The sequence below is a fragment of the Oryctolagus cuniculus genome, chromosome 13 (assembly GCF_964237555.1).
Source record: "Oryctolagus cuniculus chromosome 13, mOryCun1.1, whole genome shotgun sequence".
In the NCBI taxonomy this organism is placed as follows: Eukaryota; Metazoa; Chordata; class Mammalia; order Lagomorpha; family Leporidae; genus Oryctolagus; species Oryctolagus cuniculus.
Window position 1 is genome coordinate 20,908,518 of NC_091444.1, and position 14,918 is coordinate 20,923,435.

The window sequence follows — 14,918 nt, forward strand, 5'->3', positions numbered from 1 at the left end:
CCTAAAACTAAAACTTGAAGGGCATTTAAGGAAAGAGGAAACAGAAAGGACCACTAAGCATGCAAGATATAGAGCTGTATTTTTCGTGGGGGAACTGCAAATTAAAAATACCGCAATTCCAGTGTGCCCAACAGGATGGATCAACTTGGCATGGCTAGGGCTGCCGTTGGGACACAGCCGGGTAAGCTGCTGCTTACGACACAGGCATCCTCTATGGGAGTGCTGGTTCGAGTCCCAGCTACTCCACTTCTGATCCAACTCCCTGCTAACAATTCTGGGAAAGCAGCAGATGGTGGCCCCGGTGCTTGGGCCTCTGCCACCTACATGGGAGACCCAGACTGAATTCCAGGCTCCTGGCTTAAGCTTGGCCCAGCCCTGGTGTGTTAGCCATTTGAGGAGTAAATCAGTGGATGGAAGAGTGCTCGCTCTCTCTCTCTCTTTCTGTGTGTGTCACTCTGTCCTTCAAATTAATTGGGCTGGAAGCAGAGCAGCTGGGCCTTGAAGTGGCACTCCAGTACGGGATGTGGGCATCACAGTGACAGCGTAACCAGCTGCATCACAATGCCCACCTGGCAGTCACCCTGTGTAGGAGGGCCACTCACAGTGAAAGCGTGGCATGACAGGAGGTAAGAATGGCAAAGGAATGATGGGAGGAGAGGAATCATCGGGATCCTTGGGGATCTGCGCCTGGCATAACGGTGACGATGTTGCCTGGGACAGCTGCATCCACATCGGTGTGCTGCTCCACTTCCAGCTCCAGCTTCTGCAGATGCACACCCTGGGAGGCGGCAGACGGCGGCTCAGGCACTTGGGTCCCTGCCCAAGCGGGAGACCTGGATGGAGCTCCTGGCTCCTGGCTTCCAGCTGGCATAGCCCCAGCCGTTGCAGGCATTTAGGGCATGAACCAGTGGAGGACAGCTCGCTCTCACTCTCTCTCCCTTTGTTTCTCCGCCTTTTGAAGAAATGGAGAACAGAAAAAAAAAAAAGGAATAGTTGGAGGAAGTGGAGAGGGTGATGTTAGGAACAAGACTAGGAGGCAGAGAGAATTCCTTCAGATAGTGTCTGGGCTCTGATGGGAATTAGAGTTTTTCTTCAAAGCTCCAATGCCGTCCTCCCACCTCGGCTGCATCTCAAGCTCTGGGGGGGAGGGGGCCTGCTAAGACCCACATCACTGAACCACCCTCTCAGAGTTTCTGGCTGAACAGGGCTAGGACAACCCCCAGATTCTGTGTTTCTAACAAGTTCCCAGGCCACGTAGCTGCTGGTGGCCAGGGTCCCCCCTCCAGCCATTGCTCCCGTGTGCATGACCAGGGTAGCAGTTTGTGGTGTTGTCAATGAGACTCCTGGAGTACTGGCTCCTGCAGTATATCCTGCTTTTTTAATTAAATATTTATTTTATATATTTGAAAGGCAGAGTAACTGAGAGAGAGAGAGAGAGACAGAGGAAGAGAGGGAGAGAGAGAGAGAGAGAGATCTTCCATACACTGGTTCACTCCCCAGTTGGCCACAACAGCCAGGGTCTCCCACGTGGGTAACAAGGGCTCAAGGACCTGGGCCACCCTCTGCTGCTTTCCCAGCTGCAGTAGCCGGGAGCTGATCAGAGGCGGAGCCGCTGGGACTCAAACCACCACTCTGGTCTGGGGCCACAAGGGGCAGCTTCACCCCGCCTCTCCTGTAGTGCGCCCTGTTGGCATGTTTTCGCAGTGGGAGGGGTCTTATTCTCCCCATTTTTTTTTTTTGACAGGCAGAGTGGACAGTGAGAGAGAGAGACAGAGAGAAAGGTCTTCCTTTTGCCGTTGGTTCACCCTCCAATGGCCGCCGCGGCCGGCACGCTGCGGCCGGCGCACCGCGCTGATCCGATGGCAGGAGCCAGGAGCCAGGTGCTTTTCCTGGTCTCCCATGGGGTGCAGGGCCCAAGCACCTGGGCCATCCTCCACTGCACTCCCTGGCCACAGCAGAGGGCTGGCCTGGAAGAGGGGCAACCGGGACAGAATCCGGCGCCCCGACCGGGACTAGAACCCGGTGTGCCGGCGCCGCTAGGCGGAGGATTAGCCTAGTGAGCCGCGGCGCCGGCCTTATTCTCCCCATTTCACAGAGGAGCACGCAGAGGCTCAATGTCTTGCAGGCCTCACAGCCTGGCCTGGACCCCTGTGACTCCAAGGCTGGCCGGGCACAGAGGCTGAGTGGCTGCCTGCAAGGATGCTGGGAACGGAAGTGCGTTCCAGAGTGGCAGCCTGCACTGGACAGTTTCCGAGTTCTGGCTCCCGAGGCTGGGCTGCCTTCCATTGGCCCTTTTAAGCACTTGCCTGCATTAAGCACCAACTACCTGTCAGATCCTAAGCCTCCCCTCCAGGATGTTTGTGGCCACCGGCCTAAGGCCAAGATGCTCCGGGTCATTTCAGCCCTGCTGTCTGTTCCTTCCTCCTTGGCAGGAGCAGTGACAGCTCCCCTCACCTCGCCGCTGGGGCTGAGCCGCAGAGCTCATCCGCATGTTTGGTGAAGGAGGCTCTTTGTACACACGCCCACTGCTGCTGTGTTTGCACTTGCGTGTGCTAGGGCGGCTGGGCCACCCCGATGCCGCCTGCCACCTGCCCCGGGCCAACCCCAGACGGAGCCTGCTGATCCTCCTGCCACACTGCGGCCAGCACAGCGATGACGAGGCAGCTGAGCGAACAACATCCGGAGGCGGGGGAGGGGTGGCCTTTTGCTCCTGGATGGCAGGATGTGAGCGATGACCTTGAACTGGAGACTCCCCTCTACTGCTCCTGCTTTGGGCTGCAGAGATTCTGGGCAGCAGAGACCAGAGGGGCCCTGGTGGTCACTCGGGGACACTGCCACGCACGAAATCAGGCTCCTGTCCCAGTGACTTCTCTCTAGGCTGGGGGTAATCAGCCCTCCTCTCTTTGCACATTTTCAAACATATATGTGTGTGTGTGTGTGTGTGTGTGTGTGTGTGTATTTAAGGTTTTCAGTGCAAACAGAAACAGTAACAAAAACAAAAGGCACAAGGCGGGCTCAGATACTGAATTTCTGCAGAGGGATAGCAGTGAGGGGCAGGTAGCACTTCACTCTGGCTGTCCCAGCCTGTTGATCTTCTCTTGTGTGTTTCCAGGATGTGGATTACCCACTGGAGGCCCAAGATGTGTGATATGATCGGTGGCTTCTACTCTGCCAGGCACAGGTGCAGAAGTCAGCGCTGTGCAAACAGCTCTTACCAAGGGCTCAGAAATCTGGGTACCCAGTAAGGAGCAGAGCCCTGGCCTTGGAAGAGCAGGGTCAGCAGCTAATTAGCACTGGGGATAATTAGGTTGCCGGCCAAGGGAGGGCCTAGCAGGGGGCAGAGAAAACTTAAGGAGGAGGTGACCCTTGAACACCCTTCCTCTCCCACAAGCAATCCCAGGCCTTTCCTCCAATCAAGGCAGCTGCAGCCTGATGTGTTCAGGGTCTCAGATCACTTGTTGCAGCTTGTTGAGGGGTGCAGATCCTTCACTGTGGTTGAGGGATCACTGGAAGTTTTGCCTTTTGAATTCGAGGACCACAAGGGGCCTACCAAGAATTTGCACAGGGGAAAGAGAGGCCAGTCTGTGCCCTTGGGGGACTTGTGATAAGAAAGGTAAATGTAAAACCAAAGTAAGTGTAAAGGTGTTATGTAAATAATCCAAGGCTGGGATCTGCTAGGATCTGCCCTCCCCAAGTCAGGCACAAGGGCAGGGGTGGAGTCAGAGCACAGGACAGCACAGCGCTGGCCCTGAGGACCCCGGGTAGCAGGAGGAGGAGCAGAGCTGCAAGGGCCCTGCGTGCATGGTGCAGGGGTTAAGGGAGTGAATCAGGGTCTTGCTGGAATCGGAGGGTGGGCTGTATTAACCTGGGAAAGGGTCCTAGCGGAGGAGGACAGTGTGTGATGCCGGGAAATAGGAAGGAAGGAAGAGTGAACAAGGGAGACCTTTCCCGTCCTCTTGACCCAGCTCAAAAGCCGTCTCTTCCCTGAGCTTTCCCGGTTAGGATCAGACCCCCGGCCAGGCTCTCAGGCCACTCCCACGGCCCAGTGCACCCCACGGCTGAGCCTGGCTCCTCCCCTGCTTGTCTCACCCGACACCTCGTCCAGTCCTGGTTCCCAACAGCTCCTGAACTGTAAGGGTTCTGTATTCACAGTGCAGTGGCCTCCTTTTATTTTTGCCTTTTACTACCGTCCTAAAGTACAACTTGCATACGATAAAATGCACAAATCTTATGCGGGCAGCCCAGTGAATTTTTATCTGTGTTTGTACCTGTGTAATGTGAGGACAAAAGGAAGTTTCTCCTCCACCCTCTGCAGGTTCACTGGAATAAACAAAGCTTAAGTAGGAGAAAGGCACAGGGGTTTATGGACATGCACGGCGGGGAGCACACAGCATGGTGGTGGGGACCCCCCCCAGCCCTGCTGGCTCTCACACCCTCCTTTTTCTCCAGGGGAGGGAGAGCATGGGGCAAGGAGACACTTTTGGGAGATTACTAATGATTGCTTGGGAACGAATGGTCCCCGAGACAGGAATTGGGGAATCTGAGAATTTGAATGAGCCTGAGGGAGAGACGCACCACGGAATGGAAGTCTTCGACCATCCCTCTGTCTTCTGAGGGTAGAAACTGGGGCTTCGGGGGCTGGGCACGGAAGGCAGTTCTGTTCCGCTTTTCGGTCTGGTCTCAGTGCAGGTAAGGGGAGGTCCAGAGGACTTTCTCCCTGTGCTCAGGGGCCAGGAGGAGCCAGGAAGGTTCGAGGAGCCTTAACTCTGAGCCTGCCTGGAAGGCCTTTTCACTCTTTTGATCTCAAATTGCTCGGCATGCCACAAATAGGCTACATTTGGGGGTATCATTCTCGAGCCCCAGCATTCTCGTCTGGAACGTCCTTAGAGGTTTCATGCATCAGTACCGATGTGGTGGCCACGGACACAGAAAAACGGAGTGGGTAGCTGAGTGGCACAGGGCCTCATCCGGCGAGTCTCTGGCTTCCGGGAATAGCGCAGGCCGGGCGAACGGCGGGACCCGCCCCAGACTTCGGCACGGCCGATGGGCTTTTGCGGTCAGGCATCTTTGCATGATGTGGGCAAACTGATCTTCAACACGAGATTTCTCTGCAAGCGAAAGAAACAACAAAGCTAATGGGAGCAGTCTCTCCCAAGCCTCTGAGCCTGGTTGCTGTCCGCTGCGCAGGGTTGTTCTAGCCTTGCCTTGACGCGTCTGCAGCTGGAGTGGAAGCAGGCAGGGCCCGTCTGACATTTTCCTGGATCGCAGTGGGTGGTGAATTCTGTCTCAAGTCAGCCAGCCTCAGCTCAAGGCAGCAGAAAAAGGACAGTTTTAATGTCAGTGAGTCCAAGCCAGACACGGGGAGAAAATTTGGAAATATTCATGTGGAGCCAGGAAAGAATTCAGGGTACAGCCCTCAGTGCAGGTCAACAATAAAATCTCAGAATAATAATAAAGATAAAGCAGGGCTGGAACCCAGGAGCAGGAGCACCATAATTTTCTTCTGAAATATGATTTTTCTCTCTCCAGCTCCCCTAGTTTTCCCAAAGACAATGACAGTAAAGTCCAACTTAGCTACTGGTCTCATTAAACTTGGCTTTATGGCTTGCATAACGTGTAGCCGGAAGTGCTCAACCTTTTGGTTCCATTAAAATGTGCCTTGCCAGAACTCTTTTTAAATAAGAAATCTCAGAGTAGACTTTGTAGAAGCTCCTCCTCCTAGGCTAGGAAGCGCGCCAAGGACTCGCAGCTCGGCTCCACCTGGGGCACCTGGATCCAGCAATCTCTCTCTGCTTGCAATTCTCAAAACTATCTGAGATCTCTGGGCCTGTTCATTCTTTCCTGGCTGCAAGGCCAGGACCCCTGTTAAAGGAAGCGTGGTACCAGGCCACTTTTCCCAAGGGCTATTTTTGGCCTCATCAAGTCCATCCTCACATCCTCAAAGTGCTCTGGTCGCGCCTGGCGATGTGCCATCTCAGGCGAAGCTCGGTAATGGCCTCTACCGCCAACTGCATCCTGTTACCAAGAGAACAGATCCCTACTGAGTTTATGCAAACATCTACATCGCCATCAAATCACAGACTCCCACGGGACTCACAGGTCAGGTGGGGTGAACGGTAAACGTCTCAATTCTGCTTGAAGAAAGTGACTTTACATACTGATGGGAGCTACAGATGGCCCCATAAGAGGGAAAAATTTCCTTAGATTTGGAAAACAAGATCATAGAAAGAATCACCAATGTTTTAGACAAAATGCCATTTAAACATCTTAAGTTTGGGGGCAAGTGTTACGGTGCAGTAGGTTAAGTGCTTTTTGGAATACCTGCATCCCGTATCGCAGTGCTTCAGATCAAGAACCAGCTTAAATCTTGAAAGAAAGAGAGAGAGAGAGAGAGAGAGAGAGAGAGAGAGAGAGAGAGGAAGGGAGGGGGGGAAGAAGGAAGGAAGAAAAGAAAGAGAAAGAAAAACGGGGGAGCACTTCAAGGGGGCTGGCGCTGTGGTGTAGCTGGTAAAGCCGCCGCCTGCAGTGCTGGCATCCCATATGGGCACTGCTTTGAGTACCGGCTGCTCCACTTCCAATCCAGCTCTCTGCTATGGACTGGGAAAGCGATGGAACATGGCCCAAGTCTGTGGACCCCTGTACCTGAGTAGGAGACCTGGAAGAAGCTCCTGGCTCCTGGCTTCTGGCTTTGGATCAGCGCAGCTCTGGCTATTGCAGCCAATTAGGGAGTGAACCAGCAGATGGAAGACCTTTCTCTTTTGCTCTCTGCCTCTCCTTCTCTCTCTGTGTAACTCTTTCAAATAAATATATAAAACTTAAAAAAAAAAGAAGAAGAAGAAGAAGAACCAGCTACTCTGCTTGCAGTCCGGCTCCCTGCTGATTCAGCTGGAGGCAGAAGATGAAGGTCCAAGTACTCAGGTTCCTGCCACCCACATGGGAGACCTGGATGGAGCTCCTGGCTTCTGGTTCAGACCAGCCCAGCCCTGAGTGTTGTGGACATTTGGAGAGTGAACTTGTGCTTAGATCTCTCTCTGTCTCTGACTCTCCTCTCTCAGTCGCTCTGCCTTTCAAGTTAAAAAGTAAATCAATATTCTTTTAAAATGTTTATCTCATCATTTCAGTTTCATGTAATTAATTTTTGTTATGTTTAATGTTGGGTTAGCAAGCACTCTGGCCTCAGAATCAGCCCTTAAGGCATTCGGATCTGGCTAAAAAGCCCATGAGAGTTTCTCAGGCATGGAAAGCAAAGACACTGTGGCAAAAAAAAAAAAAAAAAAAAAAGAACCTAAATGAAAGATCTCTGTGAGTGAGATCCCAGCTGAAAGAATGGGCCATCAAAGGAGGAGGAAACTTTCTCTGAAGAACTTCCACTTTGATTATGGCCTTGTCTAAATAAGGTTGGCGTTTGTGAACTCAAGAGGCTTCCATAGCCTTGGCAGCTCATGAAAAGAGCCTCGGGTGATTACTGACATCATAAACAAGAGTGTCAATTGTTAAATTAACAACGGGAGTCACTGTGAACTTACTCCCCATGTAGGCTCTCTATCCTTAATGTGTTGTACTATGCAAATTAATGGTAAAACTAGTATTCAAACAGTATTTTATACTTTGTGTATCTGTGTAGGTGCAAACTGTTGAAATTTTTACTTAGTATATACTAAGTTGATCTTCTGTATATAAAGATAGTTAAAAATGAATCTTAGGCCCGCGCCGCGGCTCAATAGGCTAATCCTCTGCCTGCAGCGCCGGCACACCAAAAGGGTTCTAGTCCCGGTTGGGGCACCAGATTCAGTCCTGGTTGCCCCTCTTCCAGTCCAGCTCTCTGCTGTGGCCTGGGAGTGCAGTGGAGGATGGTCCAAGTGCTTGGGCCCTGCACCTGCATGGGAGAGCAGGAGAAGCACCTGGCTCCTGGCTTAGGATCAGCATGGTGTGCTGGCCGCAGCACGCCGGCCACAGTGGCCATTGGAGGGTGAACCAACGGAAAAGGAAGACCTTTCTCTCTGTCTCTCTCTCCTCTCACTGTCCACTCTGCCTGTCAAAAAAAAATGAATCTTAATGAGGGGTGGAATAGGAGAGGGAGTGGGAGATGGGATGGTTGCTGGTGAGAGGAAGGTTATAGGGGGAAAAACCACTATAATCCAAAAGTTGTACTTTCAAAATTTATATTTATTAAATAAAAGTTAAAAAATTGGGTTAGCAATTTTATGAGTTCAGTTTTTAAGTTCTGGATTTTTTTGTTTGTTATGAAAATTTTTTTTCCTGATTTTAAAGGCTTAGTTACAGAGAGGGAGACACACACACACACACACACACACAGATCTTCCATCTGCTGGTTCACTCCCCAAATGGTCGCAATGGCTGGAACTGGCTCGGGATATTGCTAGTTCTGTGGCACATTACAAATTAACACAACCAGAATTATGACTGTTATGAGATTCTAGGAATCTCATACAATTTTGGAACACACACTAATAGCACATCTGTACAAATACGTCAGAGTTTGTCAAATATGTCAGAGTTTAAAAATCAAAATAGGATCACAAGTTATTTAGAAAACAAATGAGTGACAAAAGATTTTAAAAAGAAAAGCTACATGGATGTAGAAAACACATCTTTTTTTTTTTTGACAGGCAGAGTGGACAGTGAGAGAGAGAGAGACAGAGAGAAAGGTCTTCCTTTTGCCTTGGTTCACCCTCCAATGGCCGCCGCGGCCGGCATGCTGCGGCCGGCGCACCGCGCTGATCCGATGGCAGGAGCCAGGAGCCAGGTGCTTTTCCTGGTCTCCCATGGGGTGCAGGGCCCAAGCACCTGGGCCATCCTCCACTGCACTCCCTGGCCACAGCAGAGGGCTGGCCTGGAAGAGGGGCAACCGGGACAGAATCCGGTGCCCCGACTGGGACTAGAACCCGGTGTGCCGGCGCCGCTAGGCGGAGGATTAGCCTAGTGAGCCGCGGCGCCGGCGAAAACACATCTTTTAAGATTCAGTTTCCTTGGCCAGCGCTACGGCTCACTAGGCTAATCCTTTGCCTGCGGCGCTGGCACACCGGTTTCTAATCCCAGTTGGGGCACCGGATTCTGCCCCGGTTGCTCCTCTTCCAGTCCAGCTCTCTGCTGTGGCCCTGGAGTGCAGTGGAGGATGGCCCAGGTCCTTGGGCCCTGCACCCGCTTGGGAGACCAGAAAGAAGCACCTGGCTCCTGGCTTCGGATCGGCGCAGCGCGCCAGCCACAATGCACCGGCCATAGCGCCACTTGGGGGGTGAACCAACGGAAAAGGAAGACCTTTCTCTTTGTCTGTCTCTCTCTCTCACTGTCTAACTCTGCCTGTCAAAAAAATAAAAAAGAAAAATTAAAAAAAGAAAGATTCAGTTTCCTGGGGGTCGGCACTGTGGCACAGGGGGTAAAAGCCCTGGCCTAAAGTGCCGGCATCCCACATGGGTGCCAGTTCTAGTCCCAGCTGCTCAACTTCCGATCCAGCTCTCTGCTATGGTCTGGGAAGGCAGTAGAGGATGGCCCACGTCCTTGGGCCCCTGCACCTGCGTGAGACCTGGAAGAAGCTCCTGGCTCCTGGCTTCGGACCAGGGCAGCTCCAGCTGTTGCGGCCATCTGGGGAGTGAACGAGCAGATGGAAGACTTCTCTCTCTCTCTCTCTCTCTCTCTCTCTCTCTCTCTCTCTGCCTCTTCTCTCTCTGTGTAACTCTGACTTTCAAATAAATGAATAAATCTTTTAAAAAAATTTTTTTTAAATTTTGTTCAGGGCCGGCACTGTGGCACATTGGCTGTTGCGGCCATCTGGGGAGTGAACCAGCGGATGGAAGACATCACTATATCTCTCTCTCTGCCTCTCCTTCTCTCTGTGTGTAACTCTGACTTTCAAGTAAATAAATAAATCTTTAAAAATTTTTTTTTCAAAAAAGGTGAAAAAGAGAGCCCAGGAACTCCGAGGCAGCCTGGAGGACAGGCAGGGCTGTGCCATTCCTTTCCTGCATTGTCCCCCGTTTGCTCTTCCATCAACAGATTTCCAGCTAAGATGGAATCCAAAGACTTCTCTGATCCGAATTTAAAGGTCTTTATTCTCGAAATGCTTTAATAAACAGATTTCTTTCTGAGTATGTGGTTCCATTTAGCTCAGGAAAGAAGCTGGAGCGAGAAAACAAAACAAAAACTCGGGTAAACACACAAAGTCCCTATTATGCTCTGAATGTGAACTAAAATTCTGAACGTTGGTGTACCTGAACACGACTCAAGGCAGGAGCAATTTAAATTCTTACTCGGGACCAAAAACAAGATTCAGATCACTCCCGACAGACAAAAAGAGCTTTGCTAGCTGCAACCGGAGCATCCTTTACGTTTCCATCCCCCCTTGTTTCTCGGGGCTCCCACGCTTTCCGTGCGGCTGCCTGTACACCAAGGTCCCAAAGCCCGGTATGACCCCAACAGCCAGAAACAAGAACAAAAGCTCTTGGCAGGAGAGAACAGCATTCTCACAGAGAGTGTCCGAAAGCAAGGCGTCCCACGTATATACATCCAGGGCAGTGGAGGCCTCACCTGGGTTTCTCTCCTCAAAGGAATTTAGCCAAGGAGATGGAGCTGTATCAGAGGAGGGCAGCATTAAGTCAGGGACTCAGAGAGAGCCAGCAGACCTTCTGGTTTAAAAGATTCTAACCTTGGAGCTGGCGGCGCTGTGGCATAGTGGGTTAAGCCGCCACCGATAGTGTCAGCATCCCATGTGGGCCCCAGTTTGAGTCCAGCTGCTCCACTTCCACCCAGCTCCCTGCTAATGTGTCTGAGAAAGCAGTGGCACTGCTTGGGTCCCTGTACCCACGTGGCAGATCTGGTAGAAGCTCCCAGCTCCTGACTTCAGATCGGTCCAGCTCCAGCCATTGCGGCCATCTAGGGAGTGAACTAGCAGATCGAAGACCTCTCTCTACCTCTGTCTCTCTCCCTCTCTCTCTGTAACTCTGCCTTTCAAATAAATAAACCCTTTAAAACAGATTTTAACTTTGTTCTAGTCTGATGTCTACTTTTTAGATCTTGTAGATTTTTTTTTTTTTTTTTGACAGGCAGAGTGGACAGTGAGAGAGAGAGACAGAGAGAAAGGTCTTCCTTTGCCGTTGGTTCACCCTCCAATGGCCGCCGCGGCCAGCGCGCTGCGGCCGGCGCACCGCGCTGATCCGATGGCAGGAGCCAGGAGCCAGGTGCTTTTCCTGGTCTCCCATGGGGTGCAGGGCCCAAGCACCTGGGCCATCCTCCCCTGCACTCCCTGGCCACAGCAGAGGGCTGGCCTGGAAGAGGGGCAACCGGGACAGAATCCGGCGCCCCGACCGGGACTAGAACCCGGTGTGCCGGCGCCGCTAGGCGGAGGATTAGCCTAGTGAGCCGCGGCGCCGGCTAGATCTTGTAGATTTTTTAAAAATAATCTTTTCATAGGTCATAAGACAAGTGTTTAAGATATTTAAAATGAGAGCTCTCAAAATTTTTTTTATTTTTTAAAATTTATTTATTTTATTTGAAAGGCAGAATTACAGAGAGGCTGAGGCAGAGAGAACGAGAGACAGGTCTTCCATCTGCTGGTTCACTCCCCAGATGGCAAAACGGCTGGAGCTGCGCTGATTTGAAGCCAGGAGCCAGGAGCTTCTTCCGGTCTCCCACAGGGGTGTAGGGGTCCAAGGACTTGGGCCATCTTCCACTGCTTTTCCAGGCCATAGCAGAGAGCTGGATCAGAAGTGGAGCAGCCAGGACTCAAACAGGCGCCCATATGGGATGCTGGCACTGCAGGCGGTGGCTTTATCCACTTCGCCACAGCACTGCCCCCTCCAAAACATTTTTTAAACATAAATGTTTTCCCAAGGGGCAGGCACTGACACAGTGGTAAAATTGTTGCTTGGGATGCCTGTCTACCATATCAGAGCGCCTGGATTGCAGTTCCAGCTCTGCTTCCAATTCAAGACTCCTGCAAATGCACACCCTGGGAGGCAGCAGGTGGCGGCGCAAGTACTTGGGCCCCTGCCATGCATGTGGGAGACTCTGCATGAGTTCCTAGCTCCTGGCTTCCGCCTGGTCCAGCCCCAGCTGCAGCAGGTATTTGGGGAGTGAATCAGTGGGTGGAAGAGTTCTGTCTCTTTCTCTCTCTCTCTCTCTCTGCCTTTCAAACAAATTAAAAAATAAACAAACATTAAAAGAAATAGACTCAAAAAAGCCGGAAGAGTCCTGTTACTACCGACAGTTAAGGCTGATGAGCAGTGTGTGTCTAGCACTCCGGGGTCACACAAACATGGGCTCCTGGGGGCGCCTCCCCTCACACGCTTGCTTGTTTGTGACACTGGGGAGGGGATCCTGGGGCTGGACTTTCCCTCCACTAACCAGGCCAGGAGAGTTCAGATCACAAATGGCCCTTATTTGTGGGACTTTTCTTAAAAAAAAAAAAGAAAAACCTTACATTTCATTTTTCAATGAACATTTTTAAAAAGATCTATTTCTTCATTCATACAGACTTTACATCTGTGTTCTACCCCACCAACCCTCTCCTGACAAGCGACACGGAAGGATAAAGGACAAAGGAAAACAGAGGCTATTTCTGGAGGAAAGGGATCAGACAAGGAGGATTCCAATCAAAATGCACCAGCGTCACTAAACCTACGGGCTAATCCATATAAATCAAAGGCTTTTCACCTATTAATCCAAGTTTGGAACAGAAGAGAGATAAGTAGAGATTTTTACCTTCTGCTCCATCAGATTCCAGATACCATGGGGGGGGGGGGCTGATAAGGAAGACTTCCCCTTTGGCTGACCTGTCACGCTGTGACCCTTGACTGTGGCCTCCAGGACAGCACAGTGCCTTGCAGGGACTTCATAATTTTTTGGACCAAAGTAAACTTATTTTTTTAAACTGACTTTTGCTACTTTCAGCTCTTTTGTCTCTCTTTTTTTTTCTTTTAAGATTTATTTATTTATTTATTTATTTATTTTTGAAAGGCAGAGATACAGGGAGAGGAAAGAGAGACAGAGACAGAGAGAGAGACAGAGAGAGAGAGAGAGAGAGAGGGAGAGAGGGAGAGAGGGAGAGGTCTTCCATCTGCTCATTCAATCCCCAGATGGCCACAACAGTCAGGGCTGGGCTGATCTGAAGCCAGGAGCTTCCTCCATGTCTCCTACCTGGGTGCAGGGCCCATGGACTTGGGCCATCTTCTACTGCTTTCCTAGGTGCATTAGCGGGGAGCTGGATTGGAAGTGGAGCAGCCGGGACTCAAACCAGCATCCATGAGGGATGCTTAACCTTCTACGCTACAGCTCTGACCTGGTAAATTTATCTTTTAATTTCAGTTTTTCCATGAAACTTTTTCTCATTGAAAAAAGTTGATTTTCATCTACTTGAAAGGCAGAGTGACAAAGAGAAAGAAAGAGAGAAAGAGAAAGAGAGGCCTTCCATCTACTGGGTTCTCTCCCCAAATGCCTTGGATAGCTGGGCCTCTGCCAGGCGGAAGCCAGGAGCCAGAAGCTCCACCCACAAACACCAAACCCGTAGGGGCAGAGAAATTACCCCTCCACCCCCTGAAGATTCGCTAGAACAAATGGACAAAGATGGATAGGGGAAAAAGAAGGCTTTTTTTTTTTTTTTTTTGCCAGGCAGAGTTAGATAGTGAGAAAGAGAAAGAGACAGAAAGAAAGCTCTTCCCTCCGTTGGTTCACTCCCCTAATGGCTGCTATGGGCAGAGCTGCGCTGCTCTGAAGTCAGGAGCTGGGTGCTTCCTCCCGGTCTCCCATGTGGGTGCAGGGACCCAAGCACTTGGGCCATCCTCCGCTGCCCTCCTGGGCCACAGCAGAGAGCTGGACTGGAAGAAGAGCAACCAGGACAGAATCTGGCACCCCAACTGGGACTAGAACATGGGGTGCCGGTGCCGCAGGCGGAGGATTAGCCTAGTGAGCCATGGTGCCGGCCCAGCAGATTTCTTAATTTACCAAAAAGTCAAAACTATGGGAGCAGGGAGCTGCTTAACATTACTCACAGAACACCGGCTTTTCTATAGGGGAGGAGAAGAACTGGGACTGTGGGCAGTTTTGATGGCTTGCAAACAATTATCAGGGGAATAAATGGCCCCAGAGACAATTTCTTTGGAGTCTAGATGATTCCAAAGGACAGACATTGTCTTCTAATGGAAGTCCATTCAGCGTGCTCCAAACAGTTGTGGGGGCGAGAGGCAGGTGCTGCGGGGTGGCAGCCTAAGCTGCTGCCTGGGACTCCCACATCCCCTTTGGAGAGCCGGCTTGAGTCCCGGCACCTTCGCTTCTGATCCAGCTTCCTGCTAGTGCATCCTGGGAAACAGCAAACGATGGCCAAGTGCTTGGGTCCCTGTCACCCACATGGGAGACCCAGATGGAGCTCCTGGCTCTTGACTTCAACCTGACACAGCCCTGGCTGTTAAAGGATGGGGGAGTGAACCAGTACTGGAAGATTCTCTCTCTCTCTCTCTCTGTCCCTCTGCCTTCAAGTAGATGAAAATAAATAAACAAAATTTCAAGGAAAAAATTTCATGGAAAACATGAATTGTTTTTGTTCTAAAAACTTTGAAATCCACACATAGGTTTTTCACGATGCACGTCTCCATGAACTGTCTGAAGACCCCACACGCATCCCTCTGTCTTCTGAGCTAGGTAACGAGATCGCGGGGCGAGGAGGAAAGGCAATTGGGTTCCCTCTTTCCAGTCTGGTCTCAGTGCAGATAAGGAGAATTCCAGTCTTCTCCTTGCACTTGGGGAATGAGAAGGCAGGAAGGCCAGAGGACTTCGGATTCAGAGCCTGCCTTTCTTTAGCTCAAATTGCTCAGGCGAAAAAAGGCCATAGATTTCAGGTGCTGTTTTCTGAGCCCAGGAGTAACGGGGCATGGCGCCTGGGGCCACAGGGGCCAAGCCCGCAGGGTGAT